The sequence below is a fragment of the Thermobia domestica genome, chromosome 4, assembly GCF_964235325.1.
Source record: "Thermobia domestica chromosome 4, izTheDome1.hap1.1, whole genome shotgun sequence".
Lineage (NCBI taxonomy): Eukaryota > Metazoa > Arthropoda > Insecta > Zygentoma > Lepismatidae > Thermobia > Thermobia domestica.
In genome coordinates, this window is record NC_137457.1 from 14,764,289 (window position 1) to 14,782,998 (window position 18,710).

The following is an 18,710-nucleotide window of genomic DNA, read 5'->3' on the forward strand; positions in this document are numbered from 1 at the left end:
TTTACGTTTCGGTATCATCTAAACGGCGTGACAAACATCTTGGTATTTGAAGGCGGCGCTCCAAGTTCCCTTTAAATGCTGCTAGCAAATGAGAGGCCAGCGGTATTGCCACGTTTATTTTGTACACAACCACATCTATCCTCTGGCACCTCACCGCGCTGTAGTTCGTCCGCTTAGCACTCGGCAACGTCGCGTTAGAGCTTGCGTTTTATTCGTTTAGCTGAAATGCCAAGATGTTTGTCACAGGCTTTAGTCCCATTGATTCCCTGATGTTAATTTCAGTAGTGAAAGCAGATAAATATGACTGAATTTTTGCTGTATCTATATGATGACTATGTAGTTGGTTATATAGAATATCTAGATGTTGCGTAACTAAGTGAAAAAACTGGCCAGAAACAAAATTCTTCATTCAATAAGCATTAGGGCAGACGCTTAATGTTGTAGTGCTTGAGGTCTCGGATTCTGACAAAATTTGGAAGCACTCATTTAGTTCTTCCTGCTTTTCGTACACCACATTAACAGACCTAGATACCGCTTTGCAAAACAAGAATCTAAAACTGCCGTTCTGTTATGAGAGTGAGAAGAAAACCGGGATAGCAGAAAGATTAGAAAATAATCATCTGGCTTTAGTGTTTTAGCTGAACTATTACAAAATTTAATTGATAATCAAAACAGTGCACAAAATTTTACAACACCATTCTGCAGTCTTTCAACATCTTCTCTTCCCTCCTAGGGTGAACGTGAAGAAACATTGAAACACGAACGTAATTATTTTAAATAAAAAAATTTAGTACCAAATTTCATGTTTCTAGTATTAATACTTACAATTCCTACTCTCATTTTCCTTTTCTTCATTTTCTTCCCTTCCTACCCTCATTTTCCTTTTCTTCATTTTCTTCCCTTTCTACCCTCATTTTCCTTTTCTTCATTTTCTCCCCTTCCTACCCTCATTTTCCTTTTCTTCATTTTCTTCCCTTCCTACCCTTATCTTCCTATTCTTCATTTTCTTCCCTTCCTACCCTCATTTTCCTTTTCTTCATTTTCTTCCCTTCCTACCCTCATTTTCTTTCCTTTATTTTCTTCTCTTCCTACCCTCATCTTCCTTTTCTTCATTTTCTTCCCTTCCTACCCTCATCTTCCTACCCTCATTTTCCTTTTCTTCATTTTCTTCCCTTCCTATCCTCATCTTCCCTTTCTTCATTTTCTTCCCTTCCTACCCTCATCTTCCTTTTCTTCATTTTCTTCCCTTCCTACCCTCATTTTCCTTTTCTTCATTTTCTTCCCTTTCTATCCTCATTTTCCTTTTCTCCATTTTCTTCCCTTCTGAGTCAAATGTGAAAAAACGCTGCAACATGTGTCTAATAATTCACTTCCAAACTTCGTACACATAAGTGTTGAAAGTCTCATACAAGGACTATTTATGTCGATCCGTTCGTCTGCCCATTTGTAGACATCGACAAGTATCAGAGCAAAAACGGAAAGACATCGAGGTTTTTTTTTTCAATCAATTCAGCGTCCTAAGAATATTCTTCTCCCCTCCGTTAGCCCTCTATTGAAACCAAAAATGCTTGAAAATTAATCATTTATGGTTTCAACGTTTATCGTCATAATGAAAACGATAATTAACAGATTGCGAAAAGCTCCTTTTCCAATCGTCTCGGCGTCTCGAGACAACATATCATGACGGTCCACACCACTCTACCAAAACCGGAAGTGGTTCAAATTTACTATTATTTCCAGTATCAATAGCGATTTTCATAAAGTAAAAAATGCGAAAAGATATCAAAAAGCGTTGTTTTTTGCAATCGACTCAGGGTCTCAAGAATACGTTCCATATTCTCCGTTAACCCTCTATTCCAGTGGTTCTCATCCTAATTCCTAGTACGATCCTCATTTTATCACATCCTCTTGCCAGCGACCCCTTTATAATTTCTGATTTGTAATAAGCTTGTGTGGGATTTTTAATATACCTATTGCGGAGATCTCACGATATCCATCTATTTCTATAATAATAGAATCCATTTCTTGTATATAGTGGATACAGTAACTTACTTCAAAGCGAATGGAATCAAACCAAATTTGGTCAGTTCATTCATATTACAAACATCGAATCCGGTCTGTCATAATGTTTCAAAATGGAGGCCGTTTGAAAATTTTAAAACTTCATAACTCCCTTAATTTCGAGTCATATAATAAAAAATAAGTGATTTCTAATTTTGATTTTAAAAAAACTTACACAGTTGCTGAAAAAAAAAAGTTATCCAGTGTTTTAAATGAGTTGATAATGTTCGTCAGAACGATTGAGCCGTACATTGCCGCACTAGTGAAATCACACCATGTTCAGGTATCTCGTTAGTTTCAATTTTAATTGTATTTCAATGTCCAAGTTTTGTTGCATTTGTAATTTTCTGGTATTCCAATATGCAGTTCTCATTAATTTCATATCGTACCTGTTTCATTTGAATTGATTTTTAAACAACTCTGCGCCTGTTGAAAATGTTTGGTAGACCAATTTTTTGTTGTCCTTAACAGTACGTATAAAAATAAAAATATGTTTATCAGAACAAAATTAAAAAAAAAAATATTTGAAAATGGTTCCCGGTATTACATTCTAATTCTAATTATATTTATGTAATTATATCTAATTACATTCTAGTTATATAAAAATATGCCTATCAGAACAAAATTTAAAAAAAAACCGGTATTTGAAAATGCTTCCCGGTATTACATTCTAATTATGTACTGATCTTCGCGACCCCCATGAAACCTTCTCGCAACCCCCAGATTGAGAAACCCTGCTCTATTCAAACCGGAAGTAGTTGAAATCAACTGCTTCCGATTTCAACATTAGTCTACATAGTACAGAAACGGTAATAGCGAGAAGCTGTTTTTTTTTTTTTTTTTTTTTTTTTTAATCGATTCAGTGTCTGAAGAGAACATACCACTACCACCCGTAACATCCTATCAAAACCGAAAATTCTTGAAATTTACTAGCACTTCCAGTTTGAATATTAATGTCCATAGACCAAAGCAGAAAGAGACAGCGAGTAATGACTCTTTCGTATGGATTCAGAGTCCGAAAAACAGGTTCTATCTTTGATCTTATTCCCCCATTGCAAGCAGTAGTTAGACAGGGCCGGATTTAGCATTTTGGCGCCCCTAGGCCCAATATTTTTTTCCGCCCCCTAGTCTGGTTAAAGTTACTTTCCTAAAAAAAACTTTATTAAAAAATTATATCAGGCCTATATGTTAATTACTTAAACACCACTCCACGATGCAACTTTATCATTGCAAGTTTTTTGAGGAATTTACTTGGTTCTGGGCTTAACAAAATACCGTTAATGTATTAACAAAAGATTGGTGAACTTTACCAACAATTGTTTGTTCCAATGAACTTCAAAATCAGAATGCTTTACTAGCCTGATTTTTTAAATCAATTCAAAAAATATGTTAAGTTATGGCTATTTATTTTTATTTCTAGATATTTTTAATTTTTTCTCTCTCGGCCGTGCGCCCCCTGGGAGCTTGCGCCCATAGGCCCGGGCCTACCGGGCCTATTGGGAAATCTGGCCCTGGTTATAGAGTATTACTTCAAGTTTGAGAATTGAATTCGTGAAAGTTTGGAAGTCTCCAATAGAAACTCACTTATTTTAAATGATAATTCCATGTACCTAACTTCATGGGCCTTATGCAGAGTCGTTTTGACCCGTGATTAGTGCCATACTGAAGAGTTCGACTAATATATGTTTCCTGAAGTAGTCAGGTCTTTAGTATGACGCTAATCATACGTCAAAACGACTCTGCATAAAGCCCCATCTCTCTAACCTTCTCCGATATATGGACATTTCAATATAATCATTATCACCCCTACTTCTCCCCTTCCAGAAATCTTTCCTTAGTGGGACCTTAAGTAACAAATCCTATGAATTGTCCAAATTTAAAGCTTTTATCTTAAGCGGTTTGGCCTGATTTTTGATTAGTCAGTTACTTACTCAAAACTTACGCTATTATTCTATGTATAGAGATAAGCGTTTTGAATCACGTAAAACGGAAAGAAACATCTTAAATTTGTTTCTGTCTGTTAACTTGTTTTGAGGAGCAAATAGTACGACGTGCATTGAAGATAACTAACTAACTAACTAACTCTATGGTCTATGGAAGCCGAAGGTTCAATGCCGCGTTCACAAAACATCTCAACTGACTTCTATCCTTAGCCAATTGAATCCAGTTTCTACTTTGTATTCCTATCTCTGCCAAAGTTATAACACCTCCATATTTTCCCCTCAGGACTAGTAACAGATAGAAACGTGCTGCTTGTTTTAAAATACGCGTGCACTCGTTGTCTATGCGTGACAGAGATGGCAACTCTGTTACTCTATTACTTTATATGTTACTCTTAAATTTTCTTTACGTATTATTTCTGCTAATGCCGTACAATGTTTTTCTTCCTCTGAATCGAGAATATTTTAATGGTTCTGGGCAGGGTCGTGCCGTGAGCGGGCGAGAGGAGCGAGGGCCCCGGGAGCCGAATAAGGGGGCGAAAAAATCAGGAGAAAAAATGAAAAAAGATAGGAAAAAATACTTGGAATATATATATATATGGGGCGCCGTGGCGCTGATTTTCCACGGCACGGCACTGGTTCTGGGTGATTACAATTCTTTTCTCTTTTTCAGAATTTTTTTGTTTTCATACGTTTTGCTTTGCAGTATGGCATTCGTTGGAGAACCTGAAAGAAAAATCAATAAGTTATTAGAAAAATCAAGGGAGAGTGTAGTATATGAGATGACAATAAATGTTAGAAAAATAAAAGCCATAGTGATTGAAACGAAGCAGTCGTTGTCAAATAGAGAAGTAGGAGGGAAGAAAATAGAACAGGTGACTAGTTTTCGATCCTGTGTAGTATTATTAGTGATGATACGAAGTGCAACTATGAAATTCAGGAATGGCCAAAGAAGCCTCTAGGAGGAAGAAAAGATTTTGTGGGAGATTGAATAAAGAGCTGAGAAAAAGACTCATAAAATGCTTCGTGTGGAGCAGGGCCGTGCCGTGGAAAATCAGCGCCCGGGGCAAGAGTATACGACGGCGCTCCCATATATATTCTAAGCATTTTTTCCTATCTTTTTCCTTTTTTCTCCCAAATTTTTCGCCCCCTTACTTCGGCGCCCGGGGCCGTCGCCCCGCTCGCCCCCCCCCACGGCACGGCCCTGATGTGGAGTATTGTACTATATGAGTCAGAAATATGGGCATTACGCATAAATGATGAAAAACGACTGGAAGCTTCCGAAATGTGGGTGTGGAAAAGAATGGACAGCATTAGCTAAGTCTAGCGGAAAAAGATCGAGGTGGTGTTAGAAATGGTGGCGAAGGAAACAACAGTTTTAGATATTATTTTAAAAAGAGGAAGAGAAACTGATTGGGACATTGGCTAAGAAGGAACTGTATTATAAAGGATGTGCTAAAGAGTATGGTGGCAGGAAAGACAGGGAAGGGAAGAAGGAAGTTACAAGGAAGAGGATAGACGGTATTAAAACAAAATCATACCTGAAGACGAAGAGGTTAGCGGAAAACCTTGGAGCATGGAAGCTTCTCAGTGGCGGCAAGTGACCCGTAAATTATAGCAAATACCTATGACGATGATGATGATGCTTTTTGGTGTGATGTAAGGAGCTATTTTTCTTTATTTACGAAATTCCAGCACACTTTTATCAATGTTTGTTAAAATGTTCTTAACTGCAGAAGTAAACTAAGTTCAAATGTTGATACTGTGTACTCAAGCAGATTTAGAGATTTTTCTTGAATTGAAGAAGTCCTGTCATTTCACAGTCACAATCACTTTTGAACGCGAAGTATCATTTTTTTATCACATTATATACAGCACTTATCATGGTATATTCAGCCCTCTATCTATCTTCACGGTATTTGTATGCGTATTTCTATTGAAAAATATTGCACTAAAATCAGAGGCATGGTTCATAAATGTCGAATTGAAGTAAAATCTTGAATTATATGCAACACATATCACACATCACTGAATTTACACATCAGTCTCTGCATATCAAATGATGTGATCATAACACAAATATTGTAGATAAGTTTAAATGCTCTTACGTAAACAGTTTTTAACATACCGTAAATTCTTAGAACCAAAAATAGCTACAAGCTGTCAGTTCTAACACACAGTTATTATAAATATGAAACTGACATATTTTGAAACACATATTAAGACTTATCAAGTTATTTTCTTCGTAATACACCCTGGCGTATTTAGGGAGGCTATCGGGCTGAAGTCCCCCTTCCAACGAAATAAATTTGTTAGTTTTTTGCATTACACGTACAACAATAATCCTTCTTACCATTTCTAAGAATTTCATTGACTTTCCATTTTCTTATGCTCTTTGTTCAGAAATAATAGCTACTGTGTTTGTCAAATTTCATTCCATGTAAGAACTGTGTTCTTTTTCCTTTCTTTCGTCCAATCTATTCTTCTGTTTCTTTGTTTTAGTCATTAATTTCTTTTGTTTCTCCTAACCATACTTTCTACCGTTTTTAGTTGTAATTCAAGTCGGCTGTCGTCAGTAACACTAAAACAAGAGGAGCTGATAAGCGAAACTTGTGTTCAACATCAACTTGCACGGATACCAACATAACGGGACTTTAGCTATTATAGCAAATGTATATTTACATTGTTTAGTTATAAAGGTAAATGTTTGAATTAAAGAAAATCAAGAGGAGAGGATAAGTAGCCCGGGAAATTAGGAAGGCCAAGAGGATGCTTCCCTTTTCTTCTATGAATAGAATAAAAGGTTAGATTAACTACTAAATTTTAGTCTGTGTTATATTACATAAGATTCACCAGTCTGCAATTCATGCCAATAAAACTGCAATCAGTATACAGTGAAACCTCTACTAACGGACACCTCTATAAAGCGGACACCTCCCGTAACGGACATATTTTGTAATCCCCAAACACTGTAATAGGAAAAATCATATTGGCAAACCTCTATAAAACGGACACTCTCTAGTACGGACACGGACAGTATTTTCTGTCTTTTATAGGTATTATTTACCTCTGTATTACGGACACTTTCTCTAGAAACAAGTTGAAAAATACAGTAAAAATTCATTTTTAGTACCTGTACTTCATACATGTGTCACCAAGGAATCATTGTGACAACATTTTGCCTCCTCAATTGTGTACTCAGCAATCCAGACGAAGCATTATCTGTTTAACAACACCCTCATGTCCTTTGCTCGCATTTCACTCCCACTCAACCTGTTTTAGACGCAAAAGTGATTGACAGTTGCCTGTGGACACGTTATTCTACTTCCCTCTATAATCTCTGACCAAGCAGAAGACAAATTTACAGTGCCCGAGAATTAACCTGGCAGTGACGTAGACTTCGCTCTTGCTCAAATGCTATCCCACTGGTTATAGCAGACGCTTCGTTCAATTCAACGTCCAATCACAGGAAAGAGAAAATGCGCGAACACAAATACCAACTTACAAGCACGCTCCCTTCTGTACAACAGGAAAGCGAAAGGAAATGAACCGAAATGGGAGATTCATTTTTGATAAATATACTTCTCATCTTTGTATAACGATAACTGGAGTTCGAGGAGACATAAATGCTACATTTTTTGCTATTATATTTATATAACTTTCATGAAGAACATGGTTATTTTATATTTGAATTTTATATTATAAGTATGTGGAAAATAATTTTAAATGATAGTCATTTATGTTTATTATGTTCTAACAACACTCAGATTTCAACATGCTACAAACTTTCGTTCTATTGAAGATAGACACAAACATGCTGTGGACGAAATGGGAAGGGAAGTCCATACTTTATTTTAATGAAACTCCCATGTCTTTACATATCTCGGTTCTTGAGTTAGAGGATGATATGTGAACGTGTTTCCTGGTCGCGGAAACAGAACGTGGGGGTTAGTGAATGTAGCTTCGAAAAGTATAACATTTACCAATAGGACATAAGAACAGCACTTCCAGGAAAAACAAACAAATTCAAAAACAAAAGCTAAATGAAATGAACTGAAAAGCGCATGTTTTCTTTGTGTAGGGCTGTACAGTCTGTGCTGACTGGTGAAAGTTGTCAATCCTTTGTTTTATTCTCGTTCTCGAAATTTTGTGTATAAGAATAGGTGATGGTACTCTAAAGAAAGGCAAGCCGTTGCATTGTGATACAGGAGACATTGTTTTTAATGTTTACAACTTTTCTTGCAGCAAACAATAATAAATCTGACAGTGTTCATGAAACCTCCCGAGCAACATGTGTCATTGAGAGATCCATGTGGTGAATTGTGAAAGAGAAGGAGTAAAGTCTGGACAACATGTCGTAACACCCTGTAAAGCAAGGCCAAATACACAGAAAAGATAAATAAATTTAGATTCTTTCGATGAAGTAGTAGTTCGTAGAACAATTCACAATCTCTATGCTGAAGGCATTGTCGCCACCTTAACCCTTATCCGGGTAACCGGGGCCTCCCAGGCCCAGTAGCTTCATTTTTCTAAAATTTCTCAATAACCATACATATTTCGAAGACATAAAATACTGAATTCTTCTATCTTTCGTCGAAGTTAAAATCATGAACATATCGAGTTGGTAAAGCTTTTTTTTTTTTAATTTGAAAATCTTTTCCTGGCGTAACCGGGCAACCGGGGCCTAGGAGGCCCCGTATAACTTTAGTGAAATTCCTGTCAAATATTAGATCAAATTGTCACATAATTATATATTGAACACGTGACTATTGTAACCTTTAGTCGGAACAGTATGCGGCAACAGACATTGAATTTTGAGTGTTCTGCACTTAAAATATATACTGGGCCTGACAGGCCCCGGTTGCCCGTTGATGTTACAAAAATGTCTGGACCGGATTTGCTATTCTGCTTGGGCGGCTTACAAAAGCGTGACACGAAGTTTCGCTACTTGACAGAAATATATACCGGTACATTCTAGACTAGTCTGAACAGTAAGTGACAATAGGCATTGATTTTGTGTATTCTGCACTTAAAATATATACTGGGCCTCAGAGGCCCCGGTTGCCGGTTTACGTTACAAAAATGTCTTGCCCGGATAAGGGTTAAATAAATTATTGTGCGAAATTAACAAAAACATTGACTTCAAAGGTTTTGAGTGGGCATTACAACAAATACTGCGCATGTTGAGATTTAGGTTAAAAAAAAAAAAAAAAAAAAAAGAATTCTATTGGAAATAGAAAACTGCTTTTTGAAAGGAAAGATATTGTCGTTTGACGACATGAATATAGGGTCTAATCTTATTTTTTCTTTCTTTGTCGTAACAATGCACATATATATGCTAGTATTATTCAAATACATTGTTATCTAAATTCTCTCTACTTCGCTACCAGCATTATTTTAAACTGTAGTTACGACGTGACGTGCGAAGCGTTCAGTGTGCCACTTAAGCACTATTTGTGAATAGCGTAGGTTGGTAGCCTTGCAACTGAGAGCGTTGACGTCACTGCCAAGATAGTTCTCGCCGACTACGCATAATGTCTAAAAAAAGAAAAAGACACTACTGGACTGCAATTAACCTACAAATTAAAGGAACATACTGTAAACGTAGTAAGTAGTGATAAGTGTAAAGTGCAGAAAATTATAACATCTTATCTCCATGTTGTGTCTAGAACATAGAGTACTGAATGGTAGAGGATAATTCCAGGTTCAGTATCATTTTGGTAATATTCTTAAATACATGATTCATGCAATTATTTTCTTCTAATTGGACATTACATTGTTTACTAGTTTACGTAAGGAAATATTGATACCTCTCTAAGGCGGACACCTCTCTATAACGGACAGATTTTGATTCCCCACGGCTGTCCGCTTTAGAGAGGTTTCACTGTATTTAAGTTTCAACTTGTCTCAACATTTTCTTTCAGGTAAAAACGTACACTGATAAAACAATATTTTCATTTTTTATTAAAATGAAATCAATTAAGTTGAAATGAAAAGACAAATATTCAACGTGTGTTTGCAGCAGCGTCATCTCAAATTTGCCTGGGGGCGGAGTAAGATCCTCTACTAACATACGAGTTTCACGTTTTTTCCTAGTATATTAGTAGACAATCAATTAAAATATATTTAATTCTCAAATTCAGGTGGGCAGTTGCCCCCCTACTTCCCTGTGTTGTGCATAGTTCCCCGAAACAAAATCTTAAATACGCCACTGGTAATACAAATTAGCACCTGAACCACTTCAATTAACAGTAATCACGTATAGTGAAATGTAATTTACATCTCATTTACAGCACTTTTTTTTTATTGTAACATCTTTGCCAATATTTTAACTTTTAACTATTATCTCAAAAGTATCCAAATTTAGCTCAAAGTTACAATGCATAGCAAACTGTTATCCTTTTTAACAAAGATTATGACCAGTGGCGTATTTAAGATTTTGTTTCGGGCGGATATGTACAAAACGGGGAAGCAGAGGAGACAATTGCTCACCTGAGTTTGAGAATTAAAATTATTGTAATCAATTGTCTACTCATAACTTATAATAGGAACAAACGTGAAACTTGTGTCAGTGAAGGCTCTTACCCCCCCCCCCTCCAGCCAAATCTGAAATGACGCTTGTGTAAACACACATTGAATATATGTAATCTCATTTCAACTTAAATTATTCATTTTACAAAAAATTGAAATATTGTTTTATCTGTGTACGTTTTTACCTGAAAGAAAATGTTAAGACAAATTGGAACTTAAATATACTGATTGCAGTTTTATTGGCATGAACTGCAGACTGGTGAATCTTATGTGATATAATACACTCCAAAATTTAGTACCGTCAAATGGGGTGAATAGAAACATGGGGGTGAATAGAAACAAAACTCCCAGATTAGTTTTGGATTTATCTGGACGATAAATTAATCAAGAAAACTGAAATTTCTTAACATAGTCTTATAAATTGTTCAGGGCAGAGACAAAATGTTTTCCTGAGTTGGAAACACTGAGATAGAAGACAGTAGCATTAATGTGTTACTGAAATCTTACACGGTATTTTAGCGCTCCTCAAACTTTCTTGGTAAGTATGACATTTTCATGTTTCTTGTATTTGAACATATGCCTATTTTGTAGTTTGTTGTTTCATTTACTGACGTTCATAGTTAAAGTTTTCCTTTTGTAAATTATTTTTAATCAAAATTTAACTTTACTGGGTTATTGTTATGATTTTTAATTAGTGGGGTGAATAGAAACACTTCTTGAGGAGTGGAAAATTCTTGAGGAGCGGAAAAAGAGACCTGGTAGAAATGAATTAACCACCCCTAAGGACAAATTTCCAAGTCTTCTTAAAAACAAGAAATGTGTGACAAACTGAAGGAGGAAAATATCAGGGCTGGATTTGAAAAGTGTGGAGCTTTTCCCCTTTGTCGAAGCCAAATGCTGAGGATGCTGCCAAAAAGAGACAATGAACGGGAAGAAACAGAGCAGCAAAAGACATCTCAGACTGTAAACCGTTCCCTTATGTTTTTTCAAGAGCATGAGAAAAGATGAAAAAATTAAACAAGAGAACAAGAGAGTACGAATAGATGTTTCTGGTAAGAGTTTTGGTTTGTTTTCTGAAAATGATGCATTTTCATCAAATCACAACGAAACTCAACCTACCCTTGTATTGTCGGAAGAGGAGAAAGACAGCATTCCAGACGATCACGAACTAGATTATGGTTTTCTAAAGCTGGTGATTTTGCAGTGGTAAAGGTTTATGAGAAGCTAAAACTCGATGAGACTATTCACTACCCAAGTGCGAAAATGTGAACATGATGGATATGTGGGAGTGTTTTAGAAGCGAGCACATAAACAATGAAATTTTCAGAAACTTCTGAAGAATCGTTCTTACTACATGAGGATATTGATACGAAACTGTTCGGTTTTATTAGGAGTTCGTCACCACACTTTAAGTATATGATAAGTTTCGGGCTCCTTCGTGTCTAAGCGGTTAGCGTACGCGCCTTTGGCGTGGGAGACCCGGGTTCGATTCCCGGCGGGGGCTCATGTGGTTCTGATTCCACGTTAATCAGTAGGTCCACGTCTCATATAGCCTCGCTGCTGAACGGGACGGTAACCTCAAAATCAACTTAACTCATGATAAGCTTCCCTGGTGATTTCAGCGGTTTAAATCTTATTCAAATATCATCAAAACTGTATGGTCGTTTGTACCTATATTGTGCATTGTATTGTTTTATAAGTTTGTAACGTAGGTAATACTGGTCTTATTGAACTTGTATCTTGCAGATATCAAATAAATAGTTCGTTTCAACAAATACGCTGTTTCTTTTTACCTTTCCAATAGTATAAAAGAAACAACAATGAAAATAAAGTCATTGTTTCTATTCACCCCTACCCATGGAGTGAATAGAAACATTAAGAAAAATCAAGGTGAAGAAAAGTGGAGTTGATAAATTAATATGACGTTTACTGAAGTTCATTAGCATATTAAGACTCTTTTTTTGGAATTATCTGATACGCGAAATCTTTAACATCACCAGACTTATATACTCATATAGCCAAAAATGTGTTTCTATTCACCCCATTTGACGGTAGTGAATATAACCTTTCATTCTATTCATAGAAGAAAAAGGAAGCATCCTATTGGCCTTCCTAATTTCCCAGGCTACTTATCCGCTCCTCTTGATTTTCTTTAATTCAAACATTTACCTTTATAACTAAACAATGTAAATATACATTTGCTATAATAGCTAAAGTCCTGTTATGTTAGTATCCGTGCAAGTTGATGTGTAACACGTTTCGCTTATCAGCTCCTCTTGTTTTAGTGTTACTGACGACAGCCAACTTGAATTACAACTAAAAACGGTCGAAGGTACGATTAGGAGAAACAGAAGAAAGTAATGACTAAGAAAAAGAAACAGAAGAGTAGAATGGACGAAAGAAAGAAAGAAAAGAACACACTTCTTACATGGAATGAAATTTGATAAATACAGTATTATTTCTGAACAAAGAGCATAAGAAAATGGAAAGTCAATGAAATTCCTAGAAATGGTATGTACAGATTATTGCTGTACGTGGAATGAAAAAACTAATAAATTTATTTCGGGGGAGGGTTTGAGCCCGATAGCGCTCCAAATACACCACTACTCATAACACATCAAATACACCACTACTCATAACACATCAAATACACCACTACGCCACTATACAACACATACGCCGATGACACATGAAATTTATTTTTTTCGTAATTCAAGTTACCGTCTAAATTCTTTGATTACTCAGCAATCATATACAATGAAATATAATTTTCAGCATATTTCTTGATTGTAACATCTTTTCCAATATTTTAACTATCAACAATTCTGCGAAAAATATATTGAAACTCATTTATATCTATAAGTAACTATACACAGCAAACTGTTATCATTTCCAACGCAGACTAGAGCACATCTCATTTTCTTCATAGCAGAAATTAGCACTTTAATCACTTATGTGTAGAGCAATTATGTATAATAATTAGATATCATTTTCAGCACATTTCTTAATTATTTATAGCATCTTTGACAACATTTCAACTTTCAACTATTCCCTGATAGAACTATTGAAACATTTTCTCATCTTCTACTTCACAAAACCATTACGAAAAGTCATGTTTGTTTGTTGCTAAGTGAAAAGGCGGAATTTTTCGATTACACTCGTTGCAACATTTGAGAATTGTGTACCAAAAATAAAATTGTATTTTGTATGAATCATTGTTTATATTGCTTTACAAAGCAACATTTCAATTACTTTTGCTGTAAACAATGATGAAATATTGTTTGTGGAATTGTAAATCAGAATCGAACAATAACTAACATATTTTTATTTAAGTTCACATGATTTTGAACTTTTTTTTTTTGTATTTGAATTGTTATTTCACTGACAATAAAAGAAACATGATTTGTTTCTTTATGTACTTAACTTTTAGCAACTTTCGTTTGTTTATCTAAAACTAATGTTTATGAAATCCTTGGTAATTAATAAGCGTGAGATTCGTTTGTAAACCATGTAGGTATTTGCTTGCACATATGAATACTTTCCTCGTCAGTTTGCTTTACATTCGGTTAATTCCTTAAAACCCATTACACATCATTTAAAGTTAGGAATGTCTGTGTCATGGTTAAGAATGTGTGTGTATATCATCGTTAAATAAAACACAAAAAGCAATTGATAGAATCTTCTAGTTAGAATACAAATAACAGAGGATACAATCTTCTAGTTAGAACACAAACAACAATAGATACAATCTTCTAGTTAGAACACAATCAACAATAGATAGAATCTTCTAGTTAGAACACAAACAGCAATAAATAGAATTTTCTAGTTAGAACACAAGCAACAATAGATAGAATCTTCTAGTTAGAACACAAACAACAATAGATATAATCTTCTAGTTAGAAACAAACAACAATAGATAGAATCTTCTACTTAGAACACAAACAACAATAGATAGAATCTTCTAGTTAGGACATAAACAACAGAAGATATAATCTTCTAGTTAGAACATAAACAACAATAGATACAATCTTCTAGTTAGAACACAAACAACAATAGATAGAATCTTCTACTTAGAACACAAACAACAATAGATAGAATCTTCTACTTAAAACATAAAGAACAATAGATGGAATCTTCTGGTTAGAACACAAACAGCAATAGATACAATCTTCTAGTTAAAACACAAACAACAATAGATACAATCTTTTAGTTAACACAATATATTTTTCAGAATACGCAAATGAACAATCTATTCCAGCAGTATAAAATCTGCCGATCGTTATTGGAAGCAAGCGATATACTTAGTAACACCATTAAAGTTAGCTTTTAAGGATTTTCTCAAAACCCATTGGAATTTACCTTCATTTTGTTAAGGTAGATATCCTCTGTTGATTTACATATGTTTGATCTTGCAAATAATATACGAAGAATGACCGGGAAAAATTACAAAGCTTATTGTGGTTATGGTAAGATATAGCTGGAATATCAACACACTTAATGATAGATGCCATTCAACATTACTCCTCGATGTAATCACCTTATTTATTTATTTATTTATTTATTTATTGTATTTATGGACGTTAGTGTTTTCAATAAATAAGTGTTTGTTACTTACACTTAGTTGTAATCAAGCTTTTGTCACAGTGGTAGATGAGGTTTTCAATATCGGTTGCACAGAAATCCGCGTAAAGTTTTCGTATCCACTGTCAGGCAGCTGTTGTTGACATCATCACATGTCAAATGACGGTGGCTAGCCACATTCCGTTTTCAGAGCAGGGAAAAGCTGAAGATCACTAGGGGGCTAGATCGTCGCTGGAGGAAGAGACGTGCTATAGTCATTCCAGGCATAAACGCTGAAAACACCAAACAGATTTCTTTTTCTGCTGAACAGGATCTCGCATTATCATTCACAAGAAACACGACGACGGAAGAGACAGCACATTTTTGTTTGATGGCATCCCACAACTTCGGAAGTGTCCTGCAATACCTTTCAGTATGCATAGTCTCTCCATATTCCAAATAACTGTTCACCAGCACACTTGATATTTTCCAGAACACAGTGCACTAAATTTTCTCGGACGAGGCAACCACTTTGGATTTCTACTTTCATAAGAAAGATACATTCCTCCATTCCATAGATGCCTGTTTTATTGATAGAGTAAACATATATAATACTGTTCCATCATAATCACTATCTCATGAAGAAAATTGTTCCCCTCCATTGCATAACGCTGCAAAAATTCGCCGACGTCGCCATTCTGGTTGTTTTATGATTCTCGGATGGCGCCCGCGGGACCCATTTCTCACACACTTTCGTATACTTAAGGGCATTAACTACTATCTTCTGTGCAACATCATATGGTAGCCCCAGCTCAGCTGATGTTGAGCGTAATGCTCGTCTTCTGACTAAACAAATACACTGATCCACACTACCCGACCTCAGGCCAGTGATTGTGGTAGTGGGTCTACCGCTGTGTCCTTGGTTGTCATTAACAATACTGGTCCATCCTTCTTTCAGGACCACTTTGCTACATGTTGCCTTGAAATTGAGTCTTCCCTATACAGCTCCACAATCTGCTTATGAATATCATCAGGTGTAGTATTTTTAGCCCACAGGAACCGCACCACCTATATTTCTCCTACTATTAACCAATTTTCCAAACGAGTCACCGTTTTAAATGTCCGCTTCTGGGATAAACACGGTTAGAATTCGGTGTCCTTAAATTTGATGTAATTAATCTTATATGTATTTTCGTTGTCACAGTGAATAATACAAGATCTTTATCACCTCTTCTTCCAATCATTCTTCGTAATAAGGCTTGTGAGAAGAAACACCAAATTTTTATAATAAAAACCAAAAACCATAGTTTATTTGATTTAAATAGGTTTTTATAGTTTAAATCTGGTTTATTTGTTTATATTCAACACTTGTTCTGAATTTCAGTATTAGAATACTAAATACAATTCCTTGCCGTCATGCCTGAAGGCCCTGCAGCAGTTTGTACAAAATGTTTTCAATGATCTTATCTTTAGACAGAATGAGAATTCCCGTTCTGCCTAATCCTGGGAGACAGGGAATTTTATGCTGGGAGTTTTTTTTTTCGGAATTCATGTATATAATGGCTGTAATAAGGAGGGCGGGGACAAAATTCAAGAGGTCAAAATGCAAAGAAAATTCTGACAAGACGGACAAAATCTAAGGAACAGAATCATAGGAATATACCTAGGTATATTGGATATACCAGTGCATACCCTATATGATTATTTGTTTTCCTTCAAGTGTCATATGAGGGGTAGGTAAATTTGGATAAAGGCGTAACTAGCAATTCCTCATTTTTTCAGGAGAGCAGAAAAACAAACGCCCTTATCCAATTAACCAACGTATTCACGCAATATTTTTGGACACAGGCGTTTGCTACGGAGTAGAGATATTACCTTAACATCACCTAGACACACGCGGACATGCTCAAACTTACAGAAAATATGTATGTCTCATTTTACTGGAAATAGGTCGATACACCCTTATCCAAATTACCCCTTCAATATTTTCAAATGTTATCTGTAATTTTTCAGTTTACTGAAATAACTTTTTTTTTTAATATTGGAACCCAATAAAACGTAAAAATGTTATTATAAAAGACCAAATTAACTTTAATTACTTTTACATATACCCATATGAAAAGTTCAAGGTACTCCTATTTATCATACATTTAATACATCTGTTCAGTGGTAGAGCGTTCACCTCTGGTGCATGGGGTCCCGGGTTCAAACCCTGCTCCCGCCAAGTGAACTTTGTGGTGGACAAACACCGTGTGCGTGGGTTTTCTCGGGGTTCTCCCGTTTCCTCCCACTTTCTTCATTCCACCATTTCCTTCATTTCTCATAATCACCGTCTCCTTTAGCCTAACCGGCATAACCGTGGACGTAAAACTCACAGATTTCATTTCATTTCATTTAATACATTTGAAATACGTTCAGCATATTACTGTAAGACCATTAATTTCAATTACGAAAAGTAACTCTGATGTTATTTGGTTTTCTTACAAAAAAATCATCTTTATTATGTAGCACATAGCAGTCTTTTATTTTGAGTGTTGTACAAATATTTACTTATTTTAATTTTGAAGTACTGATCAAGATGTTTTAGCAAAGATCAAAATGTGAAATATAGATATACATACCATAATAGTCTTATGTGTTTTATTGGGTTTTCAGTATTTTTTTAATGTTTTTTCAATAAAGTGAAGAATTACAGATAACATTATAGAAGCATGACAGTTAAAGAAAAAAATAATAATCCTTTTATTAGGCTGGGAATATGATTCTGTCCCTTAAATTTTGTCCGTTTTGTCAGAATTTTCCTTAGATTTTGACCCCTTTTCCGTCTTGTCAGATTTTGTACTGTATTCGCAATAATCTTTTTTACTAATTCTAACAGATTCTGTAAGAAGAATAACTATTTCTTCAAGTTTCATCATAAACTTTAAAAGTTATTCTACTTGTTCTCCGAAAAATAACTAGGATACAGTTCTGCTATTAGCAGTGTTATTCGTATCTACTTTAGTAAACATGAATGTAATTAAAAAAAAAAAAAAAAAAAAAACTTGCAAGGAAATGGAAAATTGATTGACTCGGTTGTAACAAAATCCTTTGACATTGTAATTGAAACGAATATAAAACAAACTTACTTCGGCCTAATATGAAGTCACTTCACAACAAAATTTTATTGTTTTCCAGTAGTTATTTTTCATTGTGCTAAGACCTGTAGTATGAAAAAGATGCCACGGTACACATCCTCAAGACATCTTTGGCCATATATTAAACAAAGAATGCTAGAGGATGCATAAGACGACTCTTAAAAAAAAAAAGCATTTGTCTTTTACTTAAGAGTCTTCATCCCGGCGAAATTAAAACACCGCTAATTTTACATTAATTATGTGATATCTTCAAATAGATAAAAGATAATCGAAATGTGGAACAAGTGCGCCCTAGACAATATCATTTTACATGAGATACCGTTATCACGACTCACTTATCTGCTTTCGATTTCGAGCCATTTTGAAAATCGGCATTTATTTTCGCGTTTCTAAACAGCTGAAAACATAAAGCCACTAGGTGACTTGTGATAACGGTACCTCACTCAAAATAATATTGTCTAGGGCGCTCTTGTTCCGTATT